A 12,064-nucleotide genomic window follows, 5' to 3' on the forward strand; every position below is an offset into this window, starting at 1 on the left:
TGAAGCTCTAATCCCCATTGTGGTGCTATTTGGAAGTGAGGCCTTTGGGAGGTAATTAGGTTTAGATGAGGGTATGCCCCATGAGAGGATTAGCGCCCTTATAAGAAGAGAAATATCAGAGCTTCCTTTTTCCCCTGCCATTGAGGACTTAGCAAGAAGCCAATGACCTATAGGCCAGGAACCAAAACTGCTAGCATTTGGATGTTGGAGATTCTAGCCCCACCTTAGCCTTGGATTATGAGAAATAAGTATCTATTGCTTAAGCCACCTAGTCTACATTTTTTTATAGCAACCTGAGCTAAGACTAAGTAGAAGTTTGTTGTTTATATTTCTGTGTTTGAAATAAGTGCAGAAGGTGGGTGAGGAACCCAAGGAAAAATTAAAAAAATTGATGAGTTCTCTGACACTGGAAGTCAGAATTAGAAATCTATTACATTGCAGCCTACCTGATTATAGGTTTTTGTGGCATCTCATGGGGATATTTAGAAGATGCTACTATTTCCCTACAACTCAGTTTACAAAATCCATGGCTAAACATCATTACATAAATGAGATGAAGGTATATGTGAAAAATTAGGATGCTGCAGGGTAGGAAATTGGGGAGAAGTTAAACTGAAAAAAAGAAAAAAGACACACACATGCAAAACAAAACAAAACAAAAAAACAAAACAAAAACCCCATGAGCTAAAGCAGCAAATTTATTGAAAATAAATAGTGATAAAAATAGGTAATTGCATGTTAACCGATTCAGATTGTCTCATGGTGACAAGTAGGATGGCTATGACACACCCATGGTAAGTTTATTGTTAATCTTTCTACTATTTTCTCTCTTACACTGACTTTTCTATTTGAGGGACGATCTATAGGGCTATTTCTATTTTCACAGTATTCCCAGTGTCAAGATTCATGAGGTCAGATGTGAAGATGAATTTGTTGGTTAAGCTGTTCTCTCTTAAGGGCAAGAAGCTTAATCATTTTTTTTTTTTAACTGACCTTGTCTTGTCTGGAGATGAATCAATGAATCAAGTTAGGAATGGTAAATCATGAATAAGTGATTTATGCTTGTCTTGATCAAATATGATAGATTGCTTGGGTTCCTGACTATTACTGTATATAAAGATTTATATAATATACAAGTGACTGTGGATTGGAGAAAAAAACTGAAAATTTTCTCTAAGGCTATGGTCCCATGTAACACTGTAAATGTTATTCCTGGTGAGCTAGTTCTTGAGAGAATGATGACTGGATATGATTAATTCAATATAATTTTTTCAAGTAATTAAAATATTCCTTATGTTCTCATTTCTTTTCTTTTCTTTTCCATCCACTGTTTTCTTGTTTGTTTGTTTTCTTTTTAAGCAATCACACCAAAATCCTACAGATAATTAGTAATTCAAAATCCATTTAGTAATGGGTCTTTTTTTCTTTTTTATAAAGATTTATTTATTTATCTACTTGTTTGTTTGTTTGTTTGTCAGAGAAAGAGAGGCATGAGTGGGTGGAGGGGCGGAGGAAGAGGGAGAGAGAGAATCTCTAGCAGACTCCTCACTGAGCAAAGAGCCCCAACGCAAGTCTTGATCTCATGACCCTGAGATCACAACCTGAGCTGAAAATTAATGGGTCTTTCTTATGACCTACCCACTCATATTTCTGGAAAGATCTTTACAGTATTTTCCCAGCAATAAACGAGGAGGAAATTCACTGTGGTCAGATACCATCAGAACTAAACTAACTGCTAAATGATTGAATTTCATCTGGATAATCTGCCATATGCAATGTGTTTCTCTGGTACAGGAGAAGAGATGGAGATAAGATGGCAGACCAATAAAGTGAAATTAATTTAACTTTTCATGCTAATACCTCCTAGAGAAGATCCAACTGATTTGCTAGGCTGTTTTGTGTAGTTTTCCACATGAGACTTAAAAAAAAAATAAATCAAGAAATGATTGACAAATGATTATTCTATTCAAATTGGCAATAAATGTCACACACAGTGTGCTGGAAGCAGAGATTTAGGATAGAAAATAGTTTCTTTTCCTGGAAATTGAAATAACTAGAGTTCTTCATAAACATTGTTACATAATGTAAAGCACTGCATGCCACGAAAGTTACCGTCATCTTCAAAATAGAAATCATGGTGATAGTTTGAGTTATGTGCTTGGCAATCTGAGTACGTTATAAAATAATTTTCCTTGGTCTTAAAGACAATATTCAGTGTGAGCTAGAAATCCATCTTCTATTTAATTTTTTCACTCAGTATGATAAAGAATAAAAGAATAAATGCATTTTTAATGTCTTAACTACACCTTTCTATTTTAAAGAGGGATGAATTAATTTGACAGGATATATTAAATGTATTTAACCTGACTTTATGTAGATTATAGGACACCCTTTTCTCTAATGAATAGTAAGAAATAAAGTTGCTGTTGCCGTCATTCTTTTCAGTCTTTTCTGGGGCTTTATTTATTTATTTAGTTAGTTATTTTTTCCTGATAGTCTTATATTTTATGTTCCATTTTGGATACTGCTGTGGATCTTTTACTTTGAGAAGCATTTAATTTTTGAAGTTCTTAGGCTCTCTAGAATTTTTGTATTAGCAAACCTTCAGAGACTAAAGGCAAGGGAGATTCGAAGAACATTTCAGAGACCATCTAAAACAATTAACTGGGTTAGGTAAGCAAAATTTTAGGAATTAAAAAAAATGAACAAATTTTTCAGATATAATTCAGGTTCCTAGTTGGTTTTACTTTGATTTATTCAAAAGGCAGTTATCCAGTGGGTGTTACCAAATCAAGAGAACCCTTTAAAAGAGAGATTAGTCTTTCCTTGAGTTCAGAGACATTTTCTTTCTGCCCTTAGGAAACAAGACACCATGACTTATACAGCTCCAAGAAAGTGAATATTGCCAATAACCACATGTACTTGGAAGAGGATTCCAAGTCTCAAAGAAGACTGCAGACATGGCAGACGTCTTATTACAGCAGTAGACCCAGCTACGTTGTGCCTGGACTACTGATCTACTGTGAGATAATAAATGACTGTTATTTTATGTTGCAAAATTTGTGGTGATTTGCTTATACCAATAAAAGATTCACACAGGGATATCGGGGGTGTATTAGCCTCGGTTCTCCATAAAAATAGAACTAATTAGATATGATAGAGAAAGAGAGACAAGAGCTAGTAGTCATGGAATCTGAGATGTCCCAAGGTCTGCAGCTAAAGACTCAAGAGGGCCAATATGTAAGTTTAGGTTCAGTTCTGAGTCTGAGTAGGAGAAGAGTGATGTCCCAGCTCAACAACAGTCAATCAGAGAAAGGAAATACCTTTTTTAGTTTTTTGTTATTGTTGTTCTACTCAGGTCTCCAACAGATTGGATGAAACCCACCAGCACTGAGGAGGGCAATCTACTTTCCTCAGTCTATTGATTCAAAAATTAATTTCAACCAGAAACACCTTCACAGACACATTCAGCATGAGATTTAACCAAAGATCTGGGCACCCAATGTCCCAGTCAAACTGACATATAAATTAACCATTATGAGAGGTAACAAACAGATGACTTTATGCAGATACTAGCCATTTCCTGAGGATCTGCTTTAAGATAATGCCCAATCCATTGCAGAGAATGAGCGAACATTTCCAAGGTTTATCTACATGTTTAATAGTTTATTCTGTTATTTTTATATTAATATTTATATTAAATTTCCCTAGCCTTTATTTTCCTTACCACTTAACACCCAATTCATCCTTTCAAATAAGTAAATTAGTGAACAATTAATACCATGGGTAAAAGTCCGTAAATCAAACCAGGATTAAGCACTCAATAGCCTTATTCTTCAAAACATTTAAAGTACTTGTATGTATTATTTAATTTAAACAAACTCAAATATTTACTAGGTACAAAATAATGTACTATGTACTATTAGTAATATAAAAAGGTATTATACTGAGCCTTTACTACTAAGAAACTATCTAGTGGGAACATAGCAGACACACATACACTTCCACAAGCAGACTAGAACAAAAGTCTTAACATTCTATGAAATTGTGGGAGAAGAGATCAGTTCGGTGGGGGAAGATGAATTCTAACTGAGGGATTGTAGGTTTAAGGGATAAGGTAATTGAAATCAACATTAAAAGTATAGAAATTAGTTTGAAATGTGGGTATATAGTGAACTTTATTATATTAATGAAGGACATAAATGGCCTATATTGGTTATACCCTTTTCAAGATAGCAGAAGAGTAAAATAGCAAGGCATTCGAGCTTGAAGATTTTGGTTGGTGTATCAGCCAGTTCACTTATGGTCAAGCTTAACTTTCTGGAGTCCAAGATTTCTTGACCATAAAATTGGGAAATATTAAAATCTGCATTCATGCTATGAAATCAAATGAGATCATGTGATCAGTTTGATTAAGGTAAAACACTTATTTTCTCAATTACTGCTTCCTACTGTGCTCTGTCAAATTCCTGTCAACAGCTGAATAAAGAACTTCCAAAAGGACATCTCTTTGTGATTCCCTATCTTTTCTTTTACTTTTTTATTAAAACAAAACAAAACACCTCATTACAGCAGAGACCTTGTTTCAAAGTTTGAAAAAATTATAATCTATTTGATTCAAACTTATCTCCTCCAGGCAGTACATAGACTTTCAGCTCCAATATCGTGGAGCAGAAGGAGAAGGGAGGAGAAGGTTGGGTGGTATCTCCCAGTCTGTCCTCCACCCCTTCCTTTCTTTTTCTTCTCATGGTGTTCTTTGTGAGACAAGGCAGATAGAATGACAAATTGATCAATCCATAGCAAGAGAAAAAGAATTGTTTTCTACAGAATTTTTTATGATCTGTAGATAATTTGTACTCTTTTATTAAGTTGTTCTTTCTTTTTCTTTTCTTCTTCTTCTTTTTTTTTTTTTTACTTATAACATCTTTGTATGAATATTCTTTTTCTTTCTCATAAATATATGAGTTGGATTTCCTTGAACTCTTAACACAAGACTTCTGCAGAGAAGTGGGGAGATGGGGACAGAGAGGTTTTTCAGTCTTCAGGCTAAAGTGATCCCCACTCCCTTCTACATCAATAGATTGTTTCCTTCTGATAATACGGCATCACTGAGTCTCCCCTCCCTGATTCTTTTTTTTTTTTTAAGATTATTTATTTACTTATTTATTTGAGAGAGAGAGAGAGAGAGCAGAGTAAGCAGAAGAGAACAAGAGAACACAAGCAGGAGAGAACTGGCAGAGGGGAAGAGGGAGAGGGAGAAGAAGGCTCCCTGTTCCTTAGGGAGACCTGACAGGGGGCTCCATCCCAGGACCATGGATCATGACCTGAGTCAAAGGCAGATGCTTAACCTTAACCAACTGAGCCACCCAGCTACCCCTCCCGTCCCTGATTCTCAGAACCCATCTTGGTTCAGAGCTTATCCCTTCAGCTCTGTTCTCACAGGCTGCCATCAATAAGTGAACCAGATCTTGTCACTTATTTTCTGATACTTTCTTAACTCTATTTCCTCTGAGTCTCCTGAACATTCTGTAAACCTATTCCTTCCTTCCCCAGTGCTTAAACTCTTCCACGTCAGCTGAATTCAGAACACTTGCTTCTCGGATATGCTTTCCTACTGCTTAATTTTCTAGAGATTTCTGAGAACTTCCATTGATTAGACTCTTTGCAGTCCCTTTTATCCTCACAGTATCATTTCAATTTCCTGCATAGGCTTCCTGCCAGCCTCTGATTTCCTTACTTACCTGCAATTTGAAGCTTCTAAGTTTTCTTCAAGCTTAAATAAACACATAATTTGTGTGTGCTTTTCATCTTTCTTTCTTTTTTTTTTTTTCAGAAAAATATGAAGCTATTCAAATCTCAGCTACCACCATATTCCTACTGGAAGCACGTGACTTAATTGAATTTTATGACTTTGATATCCTCATATATCTCTCACAACTTTAAATTTAATATAATAATCCAATCTGCTTCCTTTTGGTTGCAGAAATTCTCTTTTAGGCCATTTTGCCACTAATTTTTACAGACTGAGTGGTGGGGGTGGACAGAAGTAAGTTTATGGGAATGGCAAAATATGTTAGTGTGGAGGTACGGACCACGTTTCTTCTGAGAATGGGTTCTCTCCACCTGTCCCTTATGGACAATCCTCAAGAGCACTCTTCTGTCTCTTTGTCTCACATTCCTCCACTCACAGCTTAAACACGGATGCAGATACCCAGATGGGGCTGTATGGAGAAAATGGTGGTAGTGCTTGCAGATGCTGACCCACCTGGAAGCTAATGTTGTTGGTCCCCAATTGTATCCCTTTCAATTGCTTTTGATTCTCTTCCAGCTCTGACTATCCCCATTATGGCTATAATGGCCGCCTTTTTAGTATTGCTCTTCTCTATGTATTATTGGATTTTTGGAATTTTTCATGGTTTGTGATCCACTCAGGGAAACTCTTCCAGCTTAGATTAATATTTTTTTTCCCTTTCCTTGTTTTATTATTCATTTCTTTCCTTTCATTTTTTGGGGATTCACAATGGATCAGAAATTCTATAATCTATCTTTAGATCTCTATCTTTTAGCTGAAAACCAACACATTTCCTTTACTTTTCAGCATTCTGGTCATGTTCCTCTGTATAAAGTATGACTTATCAGTGTTCTTTTAAACTGGTTCATGGTACTGAATAAAATACACTCTTTGTTTTGTCATGAAAAATAGGTGGGCCATCACCTCCCTTGCCCTATGAATACAGTGTAAGATTAAATTAACACATTTTGACAGTTATATCACATTCACTTTTATGGAAATTAAATTAACTAATACCACTAAGCCTTTTAAATTTTTAATATTTTTGATAGATATACTGATGCTAAGTTAAGTATCCTATATCTTGCATTTTTGCAGTTATATTTTTGACTCATTTCACTTTTTTAGTTGAGTTTTTGGGGATTTGGTTTGTTGTATAGCCTATGACCTATCACTTCCTATTTTTATATAAATTATTACCAATATGACAAACCTAAAAATAAAGGACAACTACAATTTATTGTTGAATACACAGCTCATATATTACATAAACTAAATGATTATATTTTGTTATTTTCAATACTTTTCTAGGGAAACTATTTACTCATTCAATATTTATTGAGAACCAAGTCAGGGTCTAGATTCTGGTGATATGAACAAGTAAAAAAAAAAAAAAAAAAAGATCCCAAAACAAAAAACCCAAAAGACTCACATTCTCATGGAGTTTATTGGTGAGAGGGGTGAGACTATCCACACACATTTCAAAAAACGGTATCAATGAATTAAATAAGACAACCCGACAGACAATGCTTAAGTGACTGTATTTGCTATTTCTCATTAATAATTGTCTTTTTGTTTTAAGGCAGTGGTGGTGCTATGTACTCATAAAAAGTCTTCTGGTACAGGTAACTTGAGAAAAATCCCAGAACAATTTCTAGTTACAGCCTTTCACACACTAGGGTACCCTAAAGAGACTAAGCTTTCAAAATACAATTTCACCAAGGATCCCTAGCCATAGGTAACCTAAGGAAGTAAGAATTATATTTCCTAATTAAGCTGATGGTGTTATGTGCATCATAAATTTAGTTGCACCCATTAAGCAAATAGAGCCAATATGTTTTATACTTACTTTGATTATGATCGAAATACCTTCTGACTCTTTTATCTTGGATGATCTAAATAATTTCCTGTTAGAAAAATTAGGACAATAGTATATATATTGATGTAGGTGTCTTTTGCAAATAATTACTTTGCCTTATCAAAAATCAAGCTTATAACTTCAAATCTATTGACTTCCTACTTGCCTCAAGTTCTAATGTTATTTCAGATTATGTTACCCTGCAACTGTTCCCAGGTGGTCTTTGCTTTATAATCCCAATTTATAGTATTATTTTTTAACCTTAAAATATTTTGGGGGGCACCTGGGTGGCTCAGTGGGTTAAGGCCTCTGCCTTCAGCTCAGGTCATGATCTCAGGGTTCTGGGATCGAGCCCCACATCGGGCTCTCTGCTCAGCAGGGAGCCTGCTCCCCCCTCTCTCTCTGCCTGTCTCTCTGCCTACTTGTGATTTCTCTCTGTCAAATAAATAAATAAAATCTTTAAAAATATATATATATGTATATATATATATATTGCATTTTAACACCCTCATAACATCTTTTCCCTTCCATAATTTCCATTCATTGTCAGATATGAAGAAAATGTGCATTTTTTTACCGTCAGTTGCATTAGAAATTGGTATTTTTTTGTAAAGCAACTTGAAAATACTGTTGAGCGGCACCTGGGTGGCTCAGTCGGTTAAGCATCTGCATTTAGCTCAGGTCATAATCTCCTGGTCCTAAGTTCAAGCCTGTTGTCAGGTTCCCTGCTCAGTGGGGAGTCCGTTTCTTCCTCACCCTCTGCCTCTCCCCTCACTCCCTCAGCCTCTCTTCTCTCTCAAATGAATAAATAAAATATTAAAAAAAAACACTGTTGAAATATAAACTGCATGGACATCTTCCATCTCAAGATGATGGATAAAACATTTTCCCCCTTAACATTTTAACATTCCATTAAAATGATAAAAAAAGTTAGAGGTAGATGAAATTTTGTAGCAACAAATGAAATAGAAACAGTTGATTTCTGGACAAGAGTTTCCCACAAATTTCTTAAAGAGGAAATGGTGTTTTTCCAAGGAAAATGTACATAAACATCTAACTCTAAAGATGGAAGTCACATTAGAGATGACTTGAAAGAAGTACAGACACTGCTGTCTTACTCTTTGCTTCTTACCACCTCTCCCATGAAGGGGAGATTTAGCACAGCACTCAGCCAGGTGGATGCTAACTGGTCAGGTGGGGACAAATCTTTCCCTGGCTTGTTGACATGTCCAACCACAAAGAGTTGTGTGACTGTCTTTTCCTTTTTCCAGATAGGGGGAGTAAGACCATGCGGACTGTTTCAAGCAGGTTTTTTAATTTATATTTTCTTTTAACCATTTAATGGACAAATATATATTGAATGAGTACTTGGTGCCACACACATGAGGCATTTGGGATAAAATGGTAAGTAAAGACTGATGCAATGTTCATGAACCCTACATTCTAATGGGGCGATTGATCACACACTCACACAAATATAAAATTACAGCTGTAATAATTTCTGTGACAGACAAGTACATGTTGCTATGGGAACAAACAATGGAGTATTTATTATGTTTTAGCATGATTGCATGAAGAGATGAGATCTAACTGCAATCTGAAGAATGAGCAGGAGGAGTTAACTAGTAAACAGAGAAGGTAAGAGAACCCCAGCAGTGGAAAGAGTGTGTGTAAACCAATGTGCCAGGGAGGTGCTGGGAAAGTTCAAAATTATAGCAAAAGGCCAGTAAGACTAGAGAACAGAAAACTAAAAACGTGGGTAGGGCCAAAATACACAGGGCAGCCTAAGACATATGTGATGGTTAATTTTTATGTGTCACCTTGATTGGACCATGGATGCCATATCTGTGATACCTAGATATTATTTCTGTGTGTGTCTATGATGGGGTTTCTGGAAGAGATTAATCTTTGAATTGGTAGACTGAGTAAAGCAGGTGACTTTCCTTAATGTGAGTGGGCATCATATAATTCTTAAAGGACCTGTATTGAATAAAAATGCAGAGAAAAGTCAAATTCATTCTGACTGCTGAGCTGGGATATCAGTCTTCTGTCCTGGAAATTCTTGGTTCTTGGGCCTTTAGACTCAAACTGGAATCTGTATCTTCACCTTCCAGCCCTCAGGCCTTCTAAGAAAATCACTGACTGACTGAGTCTCTAGCTCCAGATGGCAGATCATGGGACTTCTCAGCCTCCATATCACATGAACCAATATCTTATAATAAATCACTTTCTGGATATTTACACATATGTATCACCTATCATTTCTGTTTCTCTGGAGACTCCTGACATCATCATATTTAGAGTTAATTTTTCAGGTGCTTAGGTGGCTCATTTGGTTGTGTCTGACTCATGATTTTGGATGAGGTCATGATCTTAGGGTTGTGACATTAAGCCCTGTGTCAGGCTCTGTGCTGGGCATGGGTCCAATTATGATTCTCCCTCTGCTCCTCCCCTCTGCACCTGCACACAAGCACAAGCTCTATCTCTAAAAACAAACAAACAAAAACAATAAGAAGAAAAATTTTAAAAGAAGAGTTAATTGCTAATAGAATCATAAGATAAAATTTAGGAGTTGTTGAAGAGAGTCTGATGTTAGCTTAGTACTCATTAGTACCCCTTCCTTTACAGAGGACCATGTATAATTTGGTTTCCAAAAAAATATTGCTTTGCTTTGTTTTACATTCTAGAACTTTTAGGATTATTTAAACATTTAAAAGTTTTAAAATTTTACAGCATATCTATGGTGACAAACTGTTCATTATTTTGTTGGAAAATCAGTGAGAACAGGGAGGAGTCAAGATGGCAGAGAAGTAGCAGTCTGAGACTACTTCAGGTAGCAGGAGATCAGCTAGACAGCTTATCTAAAGATTACAAACACCCACAAATCCAACAGGAGATCGAAGAGAAGAAGAACAGCACTAGAAACAGAAAATCAACCACTTTCTGAAAGGATCGCTTCTGATTTGGTTAAAGCATATTTTCCTGGGGTCTTTGCCACTCTTTTAGTATTTTACTTGCTCCTTCATATACTCTCATCTGGATAAAATGACAAGGCGGAAAAATTCACCACAAAAAAAGGAACAAGAGGCAGTACTGAAGGCCAGGGACCTAATCAATATGGACATTGGTAATATGTCAGATCTAGAGTTCAGAATGACGATTCCCAAGGTTCTAGCCGGGCTCGAAAAAGGCATGGGAGATATTAGAGAAACCCTCTCGGGAGATATAAAAGCCCTTCTGGAGAAATAAAAGAACTAAAATCTAACCAAGTTGAAATCAAAAAAGCTATTAATGAGGTGCAATCAAAAATGGAGGTTCTCACTGCTAGGATAAATGAGGCAGAAGAAAGAATTAGTGATATAGAAGACCAAATGACAGAGAATAAAGAAGCTAAGCAAAAGAGGGACAAACAGCTCCTGGACCACGAGGGGAGAATTCGAGAGATAAGTGACATCATAAGATGACACAACATTAGAATAATTGGGATTCCAGAAGAAGAAGAAAGAAAGAGGGGAGCAGAAGGTATATTGGAGAGAATTATTGGAGACAATTTCCCTAATATGGCAAAGGGAACAAGCATCAAAATCCAGGAGGTTCAGAGAACCCCCCTCAAAATCAACCAGAATAGGTCCACACCCCATCACCTAATAGTAAAATTTGCAAGTCTTAGTGACAAAGAGAAAATCCTGAAAGCAGCCCAGGAAAAGAAGCCGGTAACATACAATGGTAAAAATATTAGATTGGCAGCAGACTTATCCACAGAGACCTGGCAGGCCAGAAAGAGCTGGCATGATATATTCAGAGTACTAAACGAGAAAAACAGGCAACCAAGAATACTATATCCAGATAGGCTATCACTGAAAATAGAAGGAGAGATTAAAAGCTTCCAGGACAAACAAAAACTGAAAGAATTTGCAAACACCAAACCAGCTCTACAGGAAATATTGAAAGGGGTCCTTTAAGCAAAGAGAGAGCTTAAAAGTAGTAGATCAGAAAGGAACAGAGACAATATACAATAACTGTCACCTTACAGGCAATACAATGGCATTAAATTCATATCTCTCAGTTGTTACCCTGAATGTTAATAGGCTAAATGCTCTAATCAAAAGACACAGGATATCAGAATGGATAAAAAAAAACAAAACCCGTCTATATGTTGCCTACAAGAAACTCATTCTAGACCCGAAGACACCTCCAGATTTAAAGTGAGGGGGTAGAAAACAATTTACCATGCTAATGGACATCAAAAGAAAGCTGGGGTGGCAATCCTTATATCAGAACAATTAGATTTTAAGCCATAGACTATAATAAGAGATGAGGAAGGACACTATATTATACTCAAAGGATCTGTCCAACAAGAAGATCTAACAGTTTTAAATATCTATGCCCCTAACGTGGGAGCAGCCAACTATATA

This window comes from Enhydra lutris, unplaced genomic scaffold (genome assembly GCF_002288905.1).
Source record: "Enhydra lutris kenyoni isolate GAN:26980312 unplaced genomic scaffold, ASM228890v2 scaffoldscaffold2, whole genome shotgun sequence".
Lineage (NCBI taxonomy): Eukaryota > Metazoa > Chordata > Mammalia > Carnivora > Mustelidae > Enhydra > Enhydra lutris.